This window comes from Phaseolus vulgaris, chromosome 8 (assembly GCF_051622355.1).
Source record: "Phaseolus vulgaris cultivar YP4 chromosome 8, ASM5162235v1, whole genome shotgun sequence".
NCBI classification, from domain to species: Eukaryota; Viridiplantae; Streptophyta; class Magnoliopsida; order Fabales; family Fabaceae; genus Phaseolus; species Phaseolus vulgaris.
In genome coordinates, this window is record NC_143505.1 from 8,604,605 (window position 1) to 8,616,490 (window position 11,886).

General features: G+C 30.4%; 1 long non-coding RNA gene across 1 annotated transcript; it reads right to left on the bottom strand.

The window, feature by feature from the left end:
- Nucleotides 1-10,437: 10,437 nt before the first annotated feature.
- On the bottom strand, nucleotides 10,438-11,556 carry LOC137825707 (uncharacterized). The gene is made up of 3 exons (XR_016515141.1): nucleotides 11,507-11,556; nucleotides 10,752-11,427; nucleotides 10,438-10,502 (listed from the first exon to the last, which is right to left on the bottom strand). It is a non-coding gene; the product is annotated as an uncharacterized LOC137825707 (long non-coding RNA).
- Nucleotides 11,557-11,886: the final 330 nt, after the last annotated feature.

Consider the following 11,886-nt stretch of genomic DNA (forward strand, 5'->3'; position numbering starts at 1 on the left):
TTCGTCTAACATTTTCTTTAATCATAAGAAAAAAAACGGGTACTTTAACCCTTTACAGTAACAGATAGTTTTAATCCAAGGTAGTTTTATAATATATTATTCTTAACACATCTTTTAAAAATAAAATCATTATAAAATTATCAAGCTTCAAAAATAAATAATATATCATTAATCTTAATAGTGGTTTTTTTTACAATTTTATTTCAAACCCATTTCAAATAAAACGTGAGAAGTAATATAACAATTCAATTCAACGATTTAAAATATTAAAGAGGCAACCTTAAGTTGCAAATTAGAAATACAAAATAAATTACTCTCACAATATTTAGATTTTAAATTATTCCAGATATCAAGAGTAACATTTATTCAGATAACACTTTGTTTAATAGGGAGAGAAACAGAGTGAACTAACCAGGAAACTATCATGTTATTACAATGTGACCAAGTTGAAAAGATAGGGTTATTCTTTGGTGGACAAGAATGAGTGCCGAGAATGAATTCGACTTTGTTTTTGGCACTGAGAACAATGATGATAGTGGGATTCTCACTAGGATGCAAATACAAGTAGCTACTCACTGGTTGTTTCGATTAGAAAAACGAAGTAATGCTTTCGTTAGTCATTATCTACAAGAAAAATAGTCAAGATTTGCAGAGAGAGAAACACAACAAGAAAAAAGAAAACAGAAAAGAAGAACACCAAAAAAGTAAAAAAGGTGAAAAAAAATCCAGAAAGGCGCAACCGAGCTCTTCACTTAAATGAAGATAAAGAAACAAGCCAACAGAAAAACAATGAATGTGAGAGGCAAAGAGAATGAAGAACCCTAATCGCGATGAGAGAGAACAGAGAAAAGAGAGAATAAGAAGAATGAAGTGTGAAAGTGAAATGTATATTATGTAAACGTAAAAATGATAATATGTTACATAAAGTAAAAGTATGAGTGTATATATGGAAAAAGTTGTGCTTAAACATTTGGCAAAAGATGAAAAATAATATGGGCCCAATAGAGGTCGAGAAACTAAAAGTTAGTTTTAACACTAGTTGAGAAAGTTTAGGGTTTAGGCTTTAACGCTAGTCATGTACACACTAAATTATACAAGTTTTATAAGAACATTGTTATGTTTATCTAACAAACTAGAAAATACTATTTAACTTTGTAAACATCAAAAAATGCAACCTCACTTTAATGAGTAAATCTCGTGATCTTTTTATCACAACCTATATAATTTTTTTGTCTTGGTCAAAAATTCCTTGTTGTTAAAGAATGCTAGTGTTAATCAAGAGTGACTTATTGTTAAACAATACTTGTACGAGTTAGTCAGGGGTGCCTATGAGCCAAAAAAATATTCTCGTATCTTGCAACATTACCTTGTTATATTACATGTATATTTGTTGCACTAACTTAAGAACGATAAGTTTTTAAACTTTGTTTGTGAAAATCTTTGTCAATTTGTCTGACTAACAAAACTTATCATTTCAGTACACATATTCGAACATACTTGTGAAAAATTGTCACATTTTAAAACACAATTCAATCATCATTTTTTTAATAGATATTAGTGCCACAAATATTATCGCTAATTACTAAAAAAATTTAACAAAGAAACAAACTATTATGCTTTGTTTGGATTAAGGAAGGGATGTGCGAGAATTTGATACAGTGAATTTGGAATGATTTGAGAGGAAAATAGGAAGAAAGTAAGGTTGTTTGAATTAAGGTATATAGAGTGGATTTGTGGGAAAAAATTAATGAAGTTAGTAAGTGATATGATGAGTTTGAGGATGAGTTTACAAATATACCCACGGTCTTTAAAAATAATTGAAAAAGGAAATAAGAGATATTTTTGTATAGATTTTAGTTAATTAAATTTGTACATTATTTATGGTACCATTAAATAATTATTTTAAAAAAATACAAGCTAGTAACATTATTGAAACATGGAAAGTTCTCCTAGAAATAATTTTCAGTTATAAATTAAATTTTAATATAGAAAATTATTAAAAAAAAGTCTGAAAAATAATTTGAAATGCTCTCAAACAACATAATATGAAAAATATGAAAATATTTTAAAACTACATGAGTTTGGAATTAAAAAAATATATATACAAAAGTCATAACATACAAAATCAACAACATTTATTCATTATATATGTAACCCATAATCGAATATATGGGACGTGTCTAAAAATTAACATAATCATTTATCAACTAAAAAATATAAAACATGTAAAACATGTATAAAAACAAACATAATCGACTATCACCATAGTTAAAATATAAAAATAATTTATTATGCATTCATAACAAAATTTATTCATAACAAAATTTAAAATAATTAATTATATTAAAAAATAGAGAATCAATAATGTTGAAAAAATAGAGTAAAATTGATGTCGATAAATGGATAGTGGATTATCCACTCCAATAAACATATTGCATGCGGATGGTAAGATTTTTTTAGTATCGACGTTATCTAATTAAGATTTTAGTTAGACACTTTTTTTTAAGGAATTTACTTAGACACTTGCACAGCATTATTTGCTACATGCTTTGTGCTGGGTCTTATTTTTTAAATTCATTTTTGTTTACTTTTTGCATTCACACGATTTTATAATTCATTCAACGTTTTGTTGTTTTAATAAACCACTAATAACATTCAATTTCAAGACTCCATCATCAATGAAGGAAATGGAGAATAAGTAAGGTTTTTATATTAAAAAATAGATATCAGTGATAATAATGTTTGATTTTTATGTATTTTAATATTCACAACTAATTAAAAGTCATCTTTAAGTATGGCATTTAATCATTGTTAAAAAGTTAATAATTTTATTATAAAGGAAAATCCATAATGGAGAAATAAAGTAACAAAATTACATTATCATTCATTTTAATTGAATTCTCTTAATTCATAGTTAAGGATTTTTAAATAGGTTGAGCATATCCATTTAACTCATCAAAACAAGTTCGGAGAATTAATCAGGTTATATAATCCAAATAGTTCAAGAGACAAATTATTTTATTGAGCTTTTATTTGGTTGGATATTTTAATAGAATTTTGTTAATATAGTTTTCTTAAACATAATTGTTCCTGCTAGGGAGATGGGACCTAGAGAACTGTTGAAGTCTTCTTCTCCTTCATTCGGTCGGGCAGGTGGCTGGGTGATGAATTGGGATCTTTCTCTTCCTTCTGCTTATCTTTCGGCACTCAGGACTCGGTCGTCGGGTGAACACCGGATGGTGGGGGTACCTGCGAAGGCACTCCGACGCTCAAGTCAGTAAAGCGGGTGGTTAGCTCTCGGGTAGGTGAACAGTAATAATGACATACCTTACTCCTTGAAATGCGTGCTATTTATACTATTCTAGTGGGCCTACCTTGTTGGGCCCGTTTATCGAGGTGGATACCGCTTAGGGTTGCATTACCTAATTCTTGGTGATGGATTAACTTCACTGATCTTGGTTTGAGCGTTAATTGTAATGGGGCTCGGCCATCGGCCAAATTCTCAGGGTGAGGATCGGCCACCGGCCAAGTACCCGTGGCCTTCGGCCGTCTTAGTTGAGTCTTCAACGGTCTCGGTCTCTCGGCCAAGTCTCCAAAAGGTCTCGGCCCTCGGTCTCTCGGCCAAGTCTTCAAGGGGTCTCGACCTTCGGTCACTCAGGCAGATTGATTGGGCATCGGACAGCCAGATGGGTCCCAGTCTCGTCCGGTACCGGTACAATAATATATTCAATTATTTAAACAAATAACTTTTATATATATGATATAATAAATACGTGTGTAGAGATTAATGTAGGGATTGACCATATACATTATTATCCAATAACAAATTCTCGTATATGATAAATACGTTTATTGATTTTAATAACAATCATCTTTAAAAAACTTCATAAAATGATTTCTAATTACCGGAAAATAAATATCTATTAAACTTTGAATATTCAATAAAAATACATTTTTGTATGCCCTGATGCACGAGATTCATGATATAAATAAATCCAAATAACTTTGATTTCTTGAAAAGTTGCAGCTAATTTAATTACCAGTTGGTCCCTTCAACATTGTTAATGGATTACAGGTGAAATGCAACATAATTAAGATTTTATTGTATGATCTGCATATATAAATATATATAAAGTATTTAAAGTTGAAAACCGTCCATGGGAATTAATTAGTATTAATTACACTATCACAACAACTTTTTTATATGTAAGAAATTTTGCTTATAAACTTTGACTTTCAAGAACAATCCTATCTTTTTTATGAATGTCATAGCACCTTTCTGGTGGGATTTTTCTGAAAAAAGATTAAGATAATTTTAAACACGTAGTTGGTACATATTAAATTATTGTTTATCTGTATATAATATAAAAGTTCTTTCAGTACCTTTTTCTTATGATCACTTTTAAATTTTACTTTTTCATATTTTTATTTTACCTTTTTCCGTTTACAATCTTTATATTTTTTTTAAACATTAACGCTAAATTAAAGTTAATGATTCAATATAATCAAATAAGTAGTAATAAAATACTAATAATAATAACGCCTAAAATATTACTATATCATAAAAAGCATAATATTATAACTTTGTAATACTAAAAACTAAAACTAAAACATTTTGTATTACAAATAAATGTCCAAATCAAAGGTATCATAATACACATATCTAACCTTGAAGAATGCACAATAATATCGTATAAAATAGTATTGATGAAAATATTTGTTGAAAAAATAAATTTATAAATACTTTAGATTATTTCTTTATTTTTTAACAAGTAAAAGTAATGGTGTATTAAACACGTTTCGTTAATACGTTTTGAGATAGCTTTTTTTTATCAACTTTTTAACATTCTTATTAAATTTATCGAAATTTTATCAATTTTTTAATTCTTTATTTTCAAAGTGAATTTAATGGTTTATTTTGACTAAATAGTCTAGACTAGTTCACCCATTTTTCTAGTCTAACTTGTTTTTTTTTATCCATGGATTCTTTAAAAACCACATATTTAATATTGGAAAGAAATTTACTTGATTACGATAACTATAGCGAAATTATCTCCCGTTTAATGCAAGTCGAAATCATTTGTTAAACATTCTTGTTCTACATGAACTTGTTATAGGTTTTCTCCTTGAAGAATCCTTAATTACTTGAACAAGTAAAAGGAATATTCAATTAATATATATACCAAATTTATTTCATTTATGAATGTTTTGTTGGATTTTTTATGCTAATTTAATATTATCATAAAACACGTTAAAACGTGTCTGTGGGAGACAAGAGAACATATAGTAAATAGAGATTTTAATAAGTTTTTATAATATTTTAAGTTACTTGGTGACCAAATTAATTAAATTGAAAAAAAAAAGATAATAATATTATTCTACAGTAACAAGCCAAACTTTTCTTTCTCCGCGTTTGATGTATTAGTGGAAACCTTCATAAAAAAAAAGAATGAGAAAACGATACAAATGTAACTTGTAAAGGTTATGGCCGACACTTTGTGAAATGTGTTCTCCAATAAGACAAAGCTTATTATCTTCTCTTTCTTTGAATGTTTCTCAATATTTAGCACATTTTAATTTCACTACTTTTTAAAAGATAAGTTTTATATGTTTATTTTCTCTTTTTTTTCTGTTTATAACTATAGCATGTAAGTTAAGGGAATTTTTTATTTATATGATAATGATATTTTTAAAAATTTAACTTCAGTTCTTAAATATGATATTAGTGTTCTAATGAGATTTGTTAGGTTTATTATATTATCTACTATCAAGTCGGTATTGAATCACCTACAAACATCTAATTTCACTTATATGTCTCAACTTAATATAAACTTCCTTGAACAAATTTCGTGTAAAAAAATATTTTTTTTACATAAAAATGTTGTAAGAACTAATTAATGTTTATAGATCTCATACTAACATGTTGTAAATCTCATATTGGTTGAAGATAATGTTAAATTATTGTATATAAATGAAGGTAATTTTTTTTTCTATCGACAAATAATTAATTCAATTAAAATGAACATTTTAAAAATATTTCAACTTTTATAAAAAAAAATCCTAACATTTCTATATTCCAAACTACATATAGTACCAAATGAAAGTAAACTTTATCTTAAAAACAATTGTATGAAGTTGAATTAGAATTAAATTTAGTTTTTAATATCAAGTTTCATATATGATATATTAAATTCATAAAATTAGAGATGTGATGCCTGATATATCACACATCCATATTAATTACGACTATTTTCTCATAATGCAATTCTCTTCGTGTTATAGAATATGATGACTATGATATGCAAAACTTTTTAATTAAGTATTTAATACATATATATTTTTAACTCAAATTTGATGAGTGGAAAGCACCAACATGAGTCATGTAACCAACAGACATGGACCAGACGCCCAAATTGGCTGAAACACGTTTTAGGGTTCTTTGCTACAAAATATTGTGCAGGATTCAACTCTAAAGGCTTTTGGCATAACCTTTGTTACAATCTTTACCCACGTATTCTTTTTGCAGAGTGAAATTATATTCAAATCTTATAAATAAAATTTTATATTCATATTTTATACTTAAAATATGTAGTTATTAATGTGAAAAATGGTAAGACTCTAATAGAAACCACTCTTATATATTGATCCAAAAATGGAAATGACAATTCACTTGTCCAAACAAGTCAATGAGTGTTTGCAAATTTGATTACTCAAACTCATTGCTATTATGTAGACGATTTTTTTTATAGCAAAAGACATAACCTTAATGGTATTAGTGATAGTGTAATGGTAGTTGCTGATAGAGCTTTTGTTTTTGTTTAGGCTTTTCTTTTCTGGGCCTTATTTTGTCCTGTTTTTTCTATTTGGACTGATTGGGCTTCTTTTGGCCCATTATCTTCCTTCTGTTTTGTTTTTCAGTCTTATCCCTTAAGGCAATTGCTTTCTGCACCCCCACTTTTTTCTTCCTGCACCCCACACTCTTATACAAAGACAAAATTTACCCTTATTAATTTTTAAAATCCCAAAATTACCCTTAACCTAATAAAATCCTAAAACTGGAAATGGTTGCTGTTTTACGTGCAGAGACAGCGTTGTCTTCCTTTGATTGTTGATAGTAGCGACGCAACACTTTCAAAGGTCATTCTCCTTCCAAATCTCACACATCTCTCTTGTGATTTAAAGTGTTGTTCATAAAGGTAAGCAAAGTTTCATGTGTTTCAGATTTTCACATCCGTTTTTGTCATGGATTCTTGTTTCTGTAAACCTTTTTTCACATTCCAAATCATAGAATCCGTTGAATTTGGAATTTGCGGATCCGGTAGTGTCCTGGATTTATGGATCTGGTAATATATTCTGGATTCATGAATTCATAATTAATTACATTGTGTTTTCCGGATGAGGGATGTTTCGGAAGTGTAACTTTTTGCCCATGCAATTTAAACGAAGCAAAAATAATAGAGGAATAGGAGACAGAGGTCTAATGGTTTTCCTACTTCAATAACCATCTACGAATTAAAGCTTTTGCTACATAAATCATAAAGTATAAACACTATCGGATCAACAAATCTGGAACACTACCGGATCAACAAATCCGGAACACTACCGGATCCACAAATCCGGAACACTACCAGATCCACAAATTCAAAATTCTACCAGATTCTGTGATTCGGAATGTGAAAAAAGGTTTATGGAAACAAGAATCCATGACAAAAACGGATGTGAAAATCCGAAACACATGAAACTTTGCTTACCTTTATGAATAACACTCTAAATCACAAGAGAGATGTGTGAGATTTGGAAGGAGAATGACCTTTGAAAGTATTGCGTCGCTGCTATCAACAATCCAAGGAAGACGACGCTGCCTGCACGCACAAACGACACCCATTTCCAGTTTTTAGGGTTTTATTAGGTTAAGGGTAATTTTGGAATTTTAAAAATTAATAAAGATAATTTTGTCTTTGCATAAGAGTGTGGGGGTGCAGGAAGAAAAAAGTGGGGGTACAGGAAGAAACTGCCATCCCTTAATGATTATTTTCTTGCTGTGTGACTCACTTATCTGACTAATGAATTTTCTAGATGATATTTTGCTTTTTCTTGCTGTTTCCTTCTTCTCGATTATCTTTTTCTAGTTCTTTTCCTTTTATCCTAAGTTTTAGGATCTTTTGGATTTCTTATCTTATGGCAATGTTATCTTTTTCATTTTCATCTCTCAGCTTTCACGGTGGAAGATCTTCAAAGTCTTTAGTATTAGTTGCAATGATAAAGATAACAACCTAGTGAAGATGATAAAAATGATAATAATGGTGTTAAAGGTGAGAAGTTACAACAATAATGATCATGATTATTACAACAGACGATAATATCATAGATGTGATAGAGTGATGCGGACGACAATAATAGTAAAATAATCATAGAAAAAAAAACAGTGATGGTTGTAATAGAGGTACACTAATGAAAGAAAAAGAAAAAAAAATTATAAAATAAGAAAATATACAATGTAAGTAGAAGCTGATAATAAAATTGTCTTATATCATATTTTTATTTTATAAAAACATATTTAAAATAGAAAAATGATGGTTGAACAACTGGGAGTGCACTTGCTCCACCATACACGTGGCAAAATTAATATTATTTTATTAGAGTTATGGGGTCCGTGTTGAATAGATTTAATATTTTGTTTTAGGGTCAGAATGTGAAGAAATTAAGACGTAAGAAATTGAAGCGCCTCTTCACTTTTGTTCTTTACGTTCTTTCTCCCACTACAAAAAAAAACTTTTATTAGAAATGGCCAAAGGCGGACACTAATCACAAAAAGCCCACGCAAAGATGCAATTAACGTGGGCTTTGCCTTCACACAACTTTGAAGCTAATATCCTTGTCGCAAAAAAAATTGTCGGGTGCGTGGCGTCGCAATAAGTTGGCTTGCGTGGGCTTTGCCTACAAGTTGCCAACACAAAAAATTACAAATGTTAACTTAAGCGGGGGCTTAGCCTTGGACAGAAAGTGAGGGCTTAGGCTTAGCTAGGGGGACAATAAAATTAGCGTGGGCTTAGCCTTGGATAAGGGGACAATAAAATTAAAAATAAAGCGTGGGCTTAGCCTTGGATAGTGGGACAATAAAATTAGAATAAAGCGAGGGCTTGACCTTGGTAAAGTGACAATGAAATTAGAATGGGCTTAACCTTGTATATGTGGACACATAATTTTTTTTTTGTATGCACTATTTTTGGCAGCTATTGAACTCCACTTTTAAATAAAAGTTTGGATTTTAAATATTAAATATTAATTTTTTTTAATTTTTTTTTTGCAATAGCATTAAAAAGAAAAAAACATCAATGAATTGATAAGTTAAAAACTAAAAAACAAAAGTAATGAATAAATTATTATATTGATGAATAAAAAGTGTTTAAGCACCGGAAGATGACCATTAATTAGTTAGCTTGGTTATCTTAGTGATTTCATTATTCTTCTTCTTAGGTTTAGGCTTTGTTGAAATGCCTTCCATTTGCGCTGCTTACTAGTTATGTTTTATCGAAACATATGCAATGAAAAAACTATCATTTTAATACATTTAAGAAACTTTGTTCTATAATAAATATTTTTGCCCATCATATGTTTCTCTGGACACATAACATAGTATCTAAAACTGGGGATCGTACAACAGCAACAAAGGTTTAAGGATAGCTACATACACAAACATTTAAATCATATGGTATAACATCTTAGCTCTTATATGTTAAAGAGATTATTATATTCAAAATTGTATATTGATCACACAGAATCCTCTATGGAGTTACTAATTAAATTGCAGATGTCACTGCATATACCCTAAAAGAGAATAGCCACATTTATAAACTTTTTCTGTTTCACTGTAGATGAAAGAAGCCTTAGGATAGCTCCATATACAAACTTTTAATGTTTTATGTAGATGAAAGAGGCACAGGCCCAAGTCAAAAACCTGTTCAGTTTTAAATTCTAATCAATATCAAAACTAGCTGAAAAGGTATGGATTATCCTGCACACACTATATTGGCCATATCATTGGTCAACATGAAGTTTTCATCATGCATGATGTATGTATATTGCATAAGGAATAAGAGAAAACAGTGTTGAATTGATGACATAGTGCAGGAGGCCAATATAAAACAATAACTCTTGAACAACAAAACAGATCCATGCATAATCCAAATATAAAACAATACCATTTCTAATTTTTGGATTGATTTCCACAGTGAATCTAATTACACCAAAATGAAGAAGTTTGTGATTGAACATTGAAAGGCAATGACACTTGCCAAATGTTTTAAGCAAAGATAGATGTCACAACCCAATGTGTCTGTCTTCACAGAGGATGAGAAGAGAACATATATATCTACGTACCTCACAAAATTGCAATATTTTCCCAAAACAGAAAAATGAGAGATACTGCATGAACACACTACCAATAAGATACTTATCCAAAATTGCAATCCTTTTTCCCTTGCTTATATCACGAACTTTTACTGCATGAACACACTCACTCATCACAACACAACCAATAAGATAAAAACATGCACATCACAACACCACCAAGAAGATAAAAACATGCTCATCACAACACTGCCAAGAAGATAAAAACATGCAAAGAGTCATGCATGCAATCTGAGTAATACATAAATGACTCAACCTCTCTGTGTCTTTCTATTGCATTGCATAAATTCTTGTCAAGGAAACTACAAACCAAACTTAAGAAATGTTTTAAGAAAACTTACAAAATGATGAACTCAAGGCAGGGGTTGATCATCAAGGTTCCGAGCATAATGAGGGCGAACCTGACTTGTGCATGTTGAGGTGTCAACTTGTTGCCGCTCCATCATCATGATTAATTTTTGCTCCATGAACTTTATTTTATCCTCTAACATTGCACACTTTTGATTTGCTTGAGCAGCTATTTGAGTTGCTTGATTGGCTCTTTGAGTTGCTTGATCGGCTCTTTCATTTGCTTGCATCACTTGTTGATGAAGTTGTTCATTAAGAGAAAAGTAATCACTAGAATGAGCAAATATTGAAGGTTGGGTTAGGGAAGACACTTCATGGCGAATGTTGGAAGCCAAGTCTGCAGTGCCATAACATCGACCTCTACTCTTGCCTCCAGCAACATCCTTCCAACATTGAAGTTTTGTTGTTGGATTGATCGGTTGGCAGTTGGAAGATGATCCTTCAGAGTTGTCTGATTGAAGGGCTTTCAATCGCTCATGGTAGGTTTCCTAGTTCATTGTGAAAATTGTAAGTGGGGCAATACTAAGGAATATAAATCATGTATAGAAAAGTAGAGCAATAACTTACGTAAGTCTGTTTGGCACGACTATCTACCCAAAGTCCATCCTTTTTAGTGTGAGTGGCCATGAATAATTCATCAGGTTCAACCGGCCGACCAAATTTTCGTTCCTGAAATAAATGAAAAGGTTACCAACATTAGATATTATCTACTAAATTTAAGCTTATGCAACGAAATATAGATACTTACTAGGCTCAATGCAATGTCGAGGTGTGATTTACGACTAGTAGAGTGTAATGCCCCACCTCGAGTTGATGACCTATTCAATTTATTTTGGATTGATTGTTCTTTGAACTTTTTTTAATCCCAATAGTCCAAGAGACCAATCCATGCTTGTTCACTAATCCAGTTAGGTCTAGTCGCTTTCATCCTAACTTTAGCAAGCATATCAGAAAGGCGCTTTCTCACCTTTGACTCGTACACTTTTCTAATTTGTCATTCATCATGAGGGGCCCAAGTCACTCGAGTCTATAAAAAGAACAACAAATTTAAATAGAAGTTGATGAATATAATAAATACTTAAATCGAAATGATTGAAAATGCTATGTTATGATCACCTTAAATTCAGT